Here is a 12268-nt window from a genome sequence, read left to right on the forward strand (position 1 = left end):
AAAAAAAACCCCAAAGGAAAAAAAACCCCCCCAAAAACCCCCCAAAAAAAAAAATTTTTTTTTAAAAACCCCGGGGGAAAAGGGGGGGGGTTGGGGGGTGGGGGGAAATTTTTTGGGGGGGTTTTTTTTTTTAAAAAAAAAATTTTTTTTTTTAAAAACCCGGGGTTTTTGGGGGGTGGGTTTTTTTGGGTTTTCCCCCCAAAAAAAAAAATTTTTTGGGTTTTTTTTTCCCCCCCCCCCCCCCGGAAAAAAAAAAAAGGGAAAGGGTTTCCCCAAAAAATTTTTTAAAAATTTTTTTTTTTTTTAAAAATTAAAATTTTTTTTTAAAAAGGGAAAATTTAAAAAACTTTTTTTTTTTTTTTTTTTTTTTCCCCAAAAGGGGGGGTTTTTAAAAATTTTTTTTTTTTTTTTTTTTAAAAAAAAATTTTAAAAAAATTTTTTTTTTAAAAAAAATAAAAATAGTTTTTTTTTTTTTTAAAAAAAAAAAAAATTTCCCCGGTTGGGTTTTTTAAAAATTTTTTTTTTTTTTTTTTTTTTTAAAAAACTTTTCCCCCCTTTTTTTTTTTTAAAAAAGGGCCCTTTTTTTTTTTCCCCATTTAAAAAGGGGGGGGGGCCCCCTTTTTTTTTTTTTGGGGGGGTTTTTTTTAAAAAAAAAATTTTTTTTTAAAAAAATTTTTTTTTAAGGGGGGGAAAAAAATTTTTTTTTTTTTTTTGGGGGGGGGTTTTTTTTTTTTCCAAAAAAAAAAATTTTTTTTTTTTTAAAAAAAAGGGGTTTTTTTTTTAAAAACCTTTTTTTTTAAAAAAAATTTTTTAAAAATTTTTTTTTTTTTTTTTTAAATTTTAAATTTTTTTAAAAAAAGGGGGGGGAAAAAAAAATTTTTTTTTTTTTTTTTTTTTTTTTTTTTTTAAAAAAAATTTTTTTATTTTTCCCTTTTTTTTTTTTTTTTTTTAAAACCTTTTGGGGAAATGAAAAGGGGGGGGGGGCCCTTTGGGGGAAAAGGTTTCCCCTTTTGGGTTTTTTGGGGGGTTTTTTATTTTTGGGGGGGGTTTTTTAAAAAAAATTTTTTTAAAATTTTTTTTTTTTTTTTTTTGGGGAAAAATTTTTTTTTTTAAAGGGGGGTTTTTGGGTTTTAAGGTTTGGGGTTTTTGGAAATTTTTTTTTGGGGAAATTTTTTTAAAATTGGGGGGAATTAAAAAAGTTTTTTTTAAAAATTTTTTTTTTTGGGGGGTTTTGGGAAAAATTTTTTAGGGTTTTTTTTTGGGGAATTTTTTCCCCTTAAGGGGGGGGGGTTTTTTTTTTTTGGTTAATTTTTTTTTTTTTAAAGGGGAAATTTTTGGGGTTTTTTTTTGGGGGTTTTTTTTAAAAGGGGGGAAAAATTTTTTTGGGTTTTTTGGTTTTTTTTTTTTAAATTTTGGGGGTTTTTTAAAAAAAAATTTTTTTTAAAGGTTTTGGTTTTTTATTTTGGCCCTTTTTAAAAAAGGGGGGTTTTTTTTTTTAAATTTTTTTTTTAAAAAGGGGGTTTTTAAAAAGGGGGTTTTTTTAAAAATTTTTTAAATTTTTTTTGGGGTTTTTTTTTTTTTAAAAAATTTTTTTTTTTTTGGGTTTTTTTTTTTTGGGGGGGAAAAGGGTTTTTTTCCCCCCCAAAAAAAAAAAAACCTTTTTGGGAAAAAAAAAATTTTTTTTTTTTTTTTTGTAAAAACCCGGGGGGGGAAAAAGAATTTTTTTAAAAAAAAAAATTTTTTAATTTATTTTTTTGGGGAAAAATTTTTGGGCCCCTTTTTTGGGGGGCCCCCCCCCCGGGGGAAAAGAATTTTTTGGGGGGTTTTTGGTTTCCGGGAAAGGGGTTTTTGGGGAAAAAAATTTTTTCCTTTCCCCCTTTTTTTTGGGCCCCGGGGGTTTTTTTTAAAAAAATTTTTTTTAATTTTTTTTTTTAAAAATTTTTTTTTTAAAAGCCTTTTTTAAAAAAATTTTTTTCCTTTTTGGTTTAATTTTTAAAGGGGGTTTTTTTGGGGTTTTTTCCTTTAAAAATTTTTTTTGGGGGGGGTTTTTTGGGGGGGTGGGTTTTTTTTCCCCCCTTTTTTTTCCCCAAAAAAAATTTTCCCCTTTTGGGGGGAAAATTTTTTCGGGTTTTGGGGGGTTTTTTTTTTTTGGGGGTTTTTGGGGGGGTTTTTTTTTTTGGGGGGGGGGTTTTTTAAAAGGGGGGGCCCAAGGGGTTTTTTTTTTTCCCTTTTTAAACCCCTTTTGGGGAAAGGGGCCCCCTTTTTTTAAAAAAATTTTTTTTTTGGAAAAAAACCCCGGCCCAAATTTAAAAGTTGGGAAGGGGCCCGGAAAAAAAAAAAGGGGGGCCCCCCAAAATTTTTTTGGGGAAAAATTTTTTTTTTTGGGGTTTTTTGTATTTTTTTTGGGGGGGTTGGGTTTTGGGGTTTTTTTGGGGAATTTTTGGGGGGGGAAAGGGCCCCCCAAAAAAAATTTTTTTTTTTTAGTTTTTGGGGGGTTTTGGGGGAAAAAACCCCCCGGGGGAAAAAGGGGTTTTTTTTTTTTGGGGGGGGGAGGGAAAAGGGAAAAATTTAAAAGGGGTTTTTTTAAAAAAATTCCCCCTTTTTTTTTTGGGGGGGTTTTTTTTTTCCCCTTTTTTTAAAAAAGGGGGGGAAAGGGCCCCGGGGGGGGTTTTTTTTTTCTTTTTTAATTTTCTTTCCCATTTGGGGGTTTTTTTTGGGGGGGTTTTTTTTTTTTCCCTTTTTTTTTTTTAAAACCAAAAAGGGGGGGGAAAAACCCCAAAATTTTTAAAAAAGGGAAATTTTGGGGGGAAAGGTTTTAAAACATGCAGTAGCGGTTTGTGTCAGCCTGCAGCGGTTTGTGTCAGCCTGCAGCAGTGGTTTGTGTCAGCCTGCAGTGGTTTGTGTCAGCCTGCAGCAGCGGTTTGTGTCAGCATGCAGTAGCGGTTTGTGTCAGCCTGCAGCGGTTTGTGTCAGCCTGCAGCAGCGGTTTGTGTCAGCATGCAGTAGCGGTTTGTGTCAGCATGCAGCGGTTTGTGTGTCAGCATGCAGCGGTTTGTGTCAGCATAATGCAGCGGTTGTCAGCATGCAGCGGTTTGTGGAAACGTTCCTTGCAGCAGTCTTGCCCAGCAATATGGCTGCCTGCATGGAGTCCCCTGGTACCAGAAATAGCTGACTCGTCGATACAAGTGGATGTGGGAGTGGAAACCCGTGAACACAGAAGATGAAAAAGGTTGGCGATTCCTTCAAGCACATTCTTGCTATTTGAAGCATTTCATGAAATTAGAATTTGGCGTCACTCAATGTCCTTCTTTCTTCTCAGCCTTTGTGTTCTCAGGCTGTTGTGGAGATTTTGATGTGCCTCGCTTGAGGCGGTAAGGCAAGGGCTGTTACTCTGCATACATTTCTTCTTCTTCTCCCTTAGCTCTGTGAAGAGTCGTGTGATGGAATCTCCCGTCGGACCGATGGATGAGTAGGCAGGCAGGCTTACCTGTCGGTGTGTGTCCTCGTATGGGAGAAGAGGCCGATTCTGGATGCGCAGCATTTCCCACAGGTGTTGCAAGGGAAAACGTCTCCAGAAGTTGAGCCCTGCTTCCTTTGCTCACGCTTCTCCTTAATGGCCAGTCATGTGCACCATACAGTAACACGGTTCACCAGGTTCCTCCAGGTCTGTCTGTTGTGTGTTCAGTTCTGGGCCTCTGCAGATGGCTTTCCGTCCATTCTGCAGTGTTGTCAGTCCCTTGATTTCTTCTGTCTTCCATTGCTTGTTTTAACTCTCTCCATACGATCGGCGAAAGAGACGACGTTAACAGCGTTTCACCCCAATTACCATCATCAAAATATTACAAGCGGAAGGCTCTTACACTGAAGAGGTGAATGTTGACAAAGAATACCACAATTCTGACGACGGAAGCTAAAGGTTTGGGTCATTCAGACATCCAGTGGACATCCGAGGGGTCTGTGTAGAGGAGAAGAGAGGACTGGCCGTACTGTGTGAGTTAATGAAGCCGTGGCAACAAAAATTGCAAAAAAATGTGTGGCATACACGTCAACACCAAACTCTTACCACAAGAAACTGATGATGTAAAAGCAGAAACAAACTGAAATTTCCAAGAAATTTCAGGAATATGATATTTTAACTCACTCAGTACTGCCAGTCCTCTCTTCTCCTCTACACAGACCCCTCGGATGTCCAGTGGGTGTCTGAATGACCCAACCTTTAGCTTCCGTCGTCAGAATTGTGGTATTCTTTGTCAACATTCACCTCTTCAGTATAAGAGCCTTCCGCTTGCAATATTTTGATGATGGTAATTGGGGTGGAAACGCTGTTAACGTCGTCTCTTTCGCCGTTCGTATGGAAAGAGTTAACCTACAGCTTCAAAGCCCAATTTTCTTTTTTTCTAAGTCACTGTGCTGACGCCAGTCATCATGGTAACTAGGACTTGAGAACTTAGTCTTACAGTCAATGCACAAACTGAGGTTTTCTTCTTTCTGGTCTCATTGTAAACATGACTTCCATTCATTGCATTCTTTCTGAAGGTCTGGTGCCGCTGATTTTGTTGTTGTCTTTCCCGTCATGTGGACTGTTGAGTGGCATTACTCCCACGCCGCTCGTTCCTGAATCCCCCATCCACTACCTCACCTTGGTTCTTCCGTCACAGCCCCAGTGTCAGCAGTCCACAGGGAATCATCGATGTTTGGTCGCAAGGAGGCTACACACCACAGGAGACCCAGCACTGTTGCTGAGTCACTTCGGTAGTGTTCAGTAGTTCCTTTTTTTTTGTTTTAGCAAACTTTATTCACAGAAACATCAATGCAGCTGCATAACAGATGAGTCAAAGCGCATACAAAGGTTATCCATGCCTGTTCTGATTTATCGAACTTGGGACAGGTGGTGCTCATTTTGTCTGCTTGTTATTATTATTATTATTATTATTATTATTTTATTTTTTTTAAATATTTTTATTGTGGCAGGGTTTGCTGTCCCATGTTTTTCATCCAGTTTGACACACAGCTTGTGACAGCTAGCCATCTGTTCAGCTGAGCCTGGTTTCTCTTTAACGTCAGTTCTTCCCTCACCAGTTTTGGACCGGTGAGCTAGCGCACACTGTTAGAGATTCACCTTCCCATCCTCCAGAGAAAAAAGGTGCCTCTATTTGTGCTTTTTTTGTCTTTCTCCGAACAGTACGTTGCGCGGGAATGTTAATCAGTAAAGTCGATTGATTTTTATGGGACTTGGGGCCTTTTTAAGTCTTGCAGTTTGTGCACTGTGAAGTCTGTGTCTGCCTTATTTGCAACTTCTGTTGCTCAGTTGAGAATACCATTGCCAAAGATTGTCCGCCCTTACAGACAGGACTGCAGTGATACAGTACCAGGAGTGGTGATCACGAAGGTTAGTCAGCATTGACACAGTATAGATGAGGTCATACTTATGGTTTGTACAAATGCAAAAACTTTTTTACCAGTGGGTGAGGAAGTATCTCTCAGAGTTACGTTGGCCTTACGTTCTGCAGCATCTGTGTACGAATGAAAAGTTGATCACTCACTGCTGTTGAAGTAAAATGTTTTTTCTTTCTCACAGTTTTTTTTTCTTCTTCTGATAAGCTCTCACCTGATTTTACGTTGTAATTAAGTTTCGGATTTTTATTCCCGTTACAGGTTGCTTTGAAAATGAATGAATATGTTGAATACCGCTGTTAAAGTAATTCTAATTTTATGGAGTCATGTTGAATGTCGTTGTAATCTTCAGTAGTTTGGAGGTAAACTTGGATGGTTCCAGTTAAGAGTTCCCCATTGACTGTTACCAACTCAAAACTTTATTTAATTTTTTTTTATATTCTTTTTATGATTTTTTTGTAATCTGGGGATGATAAAGTAAGCAGAAGGACTGGCATCCTCAGCATGGCCAGATCTTATTTGCCCTAAGGAGCTAAATGGTTTGGATAATGTGTCATTGACTGTGTTTTGTGGGTTTGTCTTGGTGTGTTTTTTGTTTTTTGTTTTTGTAGAAGTTACAGTTTTGTGTTGACGTGGTTGGGTATTTGTATGGTTTGACAGTCCTGATATGGCCCTGTGCGGGTCGATTGGACTGTAAGCAACAATAAACAACCCCCATCCCCCCACACACATCTTTTTATTTATTTGTGAATTACAACATTGAAATGTGGAAATTAATGTCAGATGTTTACAGGAACATTGCACAGAATTCCTCCCCTTCCAACATGATCCATGTCGACATGTGTGAGGTGTTTCTTTGGTAGTGGTTGTTGCTCTTGGTAACTGTCCTCCAAAATATACCATCTGTTTTTTTGTTTGTTTGTTTGTTTGTTTTCCCCTTGAGATGAAGGTTAAATTAGACCAGAAAACATATACCAAATTCCAGAAAAGATCATCACCATCACAGATATGGAGAAGAAAGAAAAAACAACAACAACAACAACAACAACAAAAAAAGAAAAAAAAGAAAAGAAAAAAACCCAGCAAAAATCACACCACGTAATCAGTTTCCATCAAAAATGTTTGACGCTTTGTACAGCAGTATACAAAGCGTATGTACATGAACATTGACTGGATCACGTCACATAAGTTGTCATCAGTTTTATATACTTGCATAATTTTTTAAAGTATTTGCTGAGGGTAATTCCATGAGTTTCACAGATTAAGAGAAAGAGAATCGGGGAAATATTTTAGTCTGTAGATTGTTGTTTTTGATACTGTTGTTGGTTATTTGCTGATGTATTACATAGCTGTTATTTGTTTTTGTTTTTGTTTGTTTGTTGTTTTGTTTGCACTCCCAGGGTCTATGAAGACATTTCATGACATACACTTTGGCTTATCTTGCCGGCAAGGTCTTACGACAGAGAAGTGCAGTTGTATATGTTGGTCTGGTTTTGCTTGAGCTCATGTGCTGTGTTGACACATTGGTCACATTTAGCTGTCAGATGTGTCTTCTTGGATTGACTGAGTCTTCTGCCGTTCTTTGTTTATTGTTAGCAGATTGACTTAGTCTTCTGTCGTTCTTTGTTTATTGTCAGCAGATTGACTTAGTCTTCTGTCGTTCTTTGTTTATTGTCAGCAGATTGACTTAGTCTTCTGTCGTTCTTTGTTTATTGTCAGCAGATTGACTTAGTCTTCTGCCGTTCTTTGTTTATTGTTAGCAGGTTGACTTAGTCTTCTGTCGTTCTTTGTTTATTGTTAGCAGATTGACTTAGTCTTCTGCCGTTCTTTGTTTATTGTCAGCAGGTTGACTTAGTCTTCTGCCGTTCTTTGTTTATTGTTAGCAGATTGACTTAGTCTTCTGCCGTTCTTTGTTTATTGTTATCAGATTGACTTAGTCTTCTGTCGTTCTTTGTTTATTGTTAGCAGATTGACTTAGTCTTCTGCCGTTCTTTGTTTATTGTCAGCAGATTGACTTAGTCTTCTGGCGTTTTTTGTTTATTGTCAGCAGATTGACTTAGTCTTCTGCCGTTCTTTGTTTATTGTTAGCAGATTGACTTAGTCTTCTGGCGTTTTTTGTTTATTGTCAGCAGATTGACTTAGTCTTCTGCCGTTCTTTGTTTATTGTTAGCAGTGTGCTTTGAAATTGTGTATGGTTGATATTCAACTACCTTTGCCTGATTGAAGTGTCTTGTCATCTGTTATTTTGGGTAGACAGTGTGATTCTTTGCTACTTTGATGCGGACGATTTTTTTTAGGTGATGATGCAGGTGTAGTGTTCTTGAAATTCTCGTTGGTGTTGAGCTTTTCATGAATCATGGTGCTATTTTTTAAAACCTACTTTCATTATTGAAAACAGTGGTGACAATGTTGATGGTAGCTCACCACAGGTGCAGTGTTTATGAAATTCTTGTTTAAGTTTTTCTTGGCTCATACTGTTTTTACATAAAAAAAAACTGGTTCTTTTTTAAAATTCTTAAATTTTATTATTTATAAATTTTTGATTTTGAGAGTAACTTTTTTTTTACAAAGCAATATTTTGGTATGAATGTTGTATATTGCTCAAGCTTATGTCTCAGCATTTAAGAAAATGGACAAACAACACAGATCAGCGGTCAAGATGATTTGAAGGCAGCAGTAAAATCTTCTCTGTGCTTTCACATCTCACTGTGAGTTACCTTTTTACCAGTATATTGTCTTTTTACCGGCATGTGAAATGTCTTTTACCATGAAATGTCTTTTTACTGGCATGTGAAATGTCTTTTTACCGGCATGTGAAATGTCTTTTTACCGGCATGTGAAATGTCTTTTTACCAGCAGCCAAGTAGGAACCACAGAGAGCTGTGCCTTTGAGAGAAATGAAGAAACATCATTTGATCAGAGACGAGAGAGGTAAATGTACAAACAGAGAACACAGCGCACTTGAGCAAGCACATTGGTGGAGTGGGTTTGACATACATGACTTGGACTTCAGTGATTCAGGTTCGAAGCCGTGTTTTGACATGGTGGTGTGTCCCTAGGGAGAGGCACTAAATCTAAAAGCATTAACTAGAAATATTTTTCCAGATAAATTTTTTTTATCACACTGCTAAATGACAGAGATGACCTTTATACTGCTTAACATGTGCAGAATGTCATAAGTGTCTTGAACTTGAATTTAGTGCTCTCTTTGAAGTTTACCTCTCATTCCCCCCCTCCCCTCCCACCCCCAAGCTTCTTTTTCCGTGTCTCTCTTTGTCATCTTCTTCTCATTGCTTTGTTGTCTGTTCACTAGGTGGTCAAGACATGCTACACGTTCACTGTTTCAGCACAAAGTTGTGCCTGTGATGGCTATGTTATATAATCATATTGGGTTCACTTGTGTAAAATATTTTCAAGGTAGATGTTCATATTTACACCTGCATTTTCCTCCTGTTTACCTAGATATATATATTATGAAGTTTATATTATGTCCATTGTGATAGCTATTTTGAACAATAATGTTGGAACCTGTCACCTTTGTTATTTTAAGGAAAGTTTGTGAAACATTTATTTGTTCAATTTTATTCATTCTAACTAAAATAGTGTTTGGCTGTTGGAATTACATTTTACAATATGAATTGCAAGAACGTTTGCCACAGAACGCTCATTGACTTTTTCTATTTCGTGATTTTTTTCCCTCATCGTTTTGTGACCGTGTGCATGTATGAATGCTTGTGTGTGGAGTGAACTTTTTGAACATACCTCATTTTAAATTTGCACTCTAGTGGTTGTGTACTTGGTTTTTAGGCTGGGAAACTTAATGTTACAAATCACTTTTGTTATCAGATTTACCGGAAACAATTGATGACATCTTGTCCTTTTGATGTTTTGGTGCTAGATCTGTTTGCTTGTCTGTTTTCCCTTTTGAGTAACGTTTTACATGACATTTAATGATTTATGTAAGGGATTTACCATAATCTACAGATAAGGAGATGTAACGTTTTACATGACATTTACATAAGAGATAGACCATATTCTACAGGTGATAAGATATAATGTTTTACATGACATTTACATAAGAGATAGACCTTAATCTATAGGTGATAAGGAGATGTAACGTTTTACATGACATTTACATAAGAGATAGACCATATTCTAAAGATGGTCAGGGGAAGTAAATTTTACATGACATCAGGGGACATTTACATAAGAGATACGAGATTGACCATATTCTACAGATGGTAAAGAGATTTAACATTTTACACAGAATTTACATGGAAGAGATGGACCATATTCTACAGATGGTAAAGAGATTTAACATTTCACACATAATTTACGTGGAAGAGATGGACCATATTCTACAGATGGTAAAGAGATTTAACATTTCACACATAATTTACGTGGAAGAGATGGATCATATTCTACAGATGGTAAAGAGATTTAACATTTCACACATAATTTACGTGGAAGAGATGGACCATATTCTACAGATGGTAAAGAGATTTAACATTTCACACATAATTTACGTGGAAGAGATGGACCATATTCTACAGATGGTAAAGAAATTTAACATTTCACACAGAATTTACGTGGAAGAGATGGACCATATTCTACAGATGGTAAAGAGATTTAACATTTTACACAGAATTTACGTGGAAGAGATTGACCATATTCTACAGATTGTAAGGAGGTACCGTTTCCTCAACTTTGTACCATGCGCCTTACGAATCCACACGCCAAATGTGTGAAACAAAATCCAAACTGAAGGCCAGATCACCTCCCAATATATATATATATATATTTTTTTTTTCTTTCTTTTTAAATAAATTTTTCTCAAGGCCTGACAAAGCATGTTGGGTTACGCTGCTGGTCAGGCATCTGCTTAGCAAATGTGGTGTAGCGTGTATGGATTTGTCTGAACGCAGTGACACCTCCTTGAGAAACTGAAACTGATCAAGACAGAGTGTTAAGAGGTGAAAATGATACAGAAATAATGTCCAAGTGCTGAAGTCTTTCCCCCTTGTAGCATGGAAAGCAGTGGAATTGCCATGAAATCACTGCAGTGATTTGCAGCTTTGTTCTCTTCTGTAGGAGGAAGAAATACCAACACAGACAGATGCATGACCTGATAGGTTGTCCAAATGTTTTGTTCTCCGATCTCCCCCCCCCCCTTTCTTCTATAATGTTTGTTTATAAATTCTTGTTTCTTTTCTTTATTTTAGGAACACCACTTGTTATAGTTACATAGATAGTTTTTTGAGATACTTTTTTGGTTTGTTTTGAATTCAGTCTGTTTATTTAAATAGTTTGTATGCATGTTCTGTATTTTTGATCTTGTAATAAATGATTTTACATCAGCAAACCATGAAATTTTGCTGTTCTTTTTTTGTTGTTGTTGTTTTTGTTGTTCATGAGGGAAGAATATGCGTGCACCCGTAACAATTTATTTATAAGGGTATTTCTATAGCCTGTAACTACAGAACACTACACACGTAACAGTGACAGAAAGAAAATGAAAAGGTTTATGCATAAAAAAAACCGACATATGAATAAAAGACTGCTCAATATTTCTTGAACTCAAGGACACGCACACATCATTCCATATAAAATATCCAGGTGCACGCACGCACACACACACACACACACACACACACACACAGAGTGGAAATATGCACTTAGCTGCACATACACGTGCCCCAACACCACATGATAACAGGAGTCCACTTTCAGCCAGTTCAAAACCCTTTACGAACAATACGTCATTAAGACACAAACCATACGTATGTCGAGTGATGGCCTAGAGGCAACGAGTTCGCTTAGGAAGCGAGAGAATCTGGTTCGAATCCCATAGTCGCCAGTATTTTCTCCCCTTCCACTAGATCTTGAGTGGTGGTCTGGACGCTAGTCATTCGGATGAGACGTTAAACCGACGTCTCGTGTGCAGCATGCACTTAGCACAAGTAAAAGAACCCACGGCAACAAAAGGGTTGTCCCTTGCAAAATTGTGTAGAAAAATCCACTTGGATAGGAAAACAAAATTGCTGGCAGAAAAAAACAACAACAAAAAGTGGGTGGCGCTCTCAGTGAGAAAAAAAGTGGGTGGCGCTCTCTCTGAGGAGAGCAGCCAGAATTTCACACAGAGAAATCTGAAATCTGTAACTATCTATATCTCTACCTATATCCATGCATGCAGACAATAAAGGATTGTCTCCATCCAACAGACATCGTCACCACTATGTGTGGTACTGCACTGTGCCTCTCTGGGGGCGAGAATCAAAATAAAATGCAGTAGCTGAGTGGTTAAAGCGTTGCACTTTCAAGCTGATGGTACTGAGTTCGAATCTCGGTAACGGCACCTGGTGGGTAAAGGGTGGAGGAGATTTTTTCCGATCTCCCAGGTCAACATATGTGCAGACCTGCCAGTGCCTGAACCCCCTTCGTGTTGCAGAAGATCAAATAGGGCACGTTGAATATCCTGTAACCCATGTCAGCGTTCGGGTGGGTTATGGAAACAAGAACAAACCCAGCATGCACATCACCGAAAACGAAGTATGGCTGCCTACATGGCGGGGGTAAAAACGGTCATACTCGTAAAAGCCCACTCGTGGACATACGAGTGAAGGTCGGAGTGGCAGCCCATTAACCCTTTCACCGCCAGTCAATCTCGAGTACAAAATTCCCTTGTGGGATAAACACAGATAAGACAGTGGCTAAGAATACCTGGGGATTCCCTGTGCAATGTATAGAAAATATGGCCTATCCTACCACCGAACATTAAGAGCAGTAGGTTCATGGATTACAGACCAATGAATGGTCACCTTTCAGTGACATGGGTCCTCTTCCACGCCTGTGCATAAATGCGAGCTTGGCGGTG

This window comes from Babylonia areolata, chromosome 28 (genome assembly GCF_041734735.1).
Source record: "Babylonia areolata isolate BAREFJ2019XMU chromosome 28, ASM4173473v1, whole genome shotgun sequence".
NCBI classification, from domain to species: Eukaryota; Metazoa; Mollusca; class Gastropoda; order Neogastropoda; family Buccinidae; genus Babylonia; species Babylonia areolata.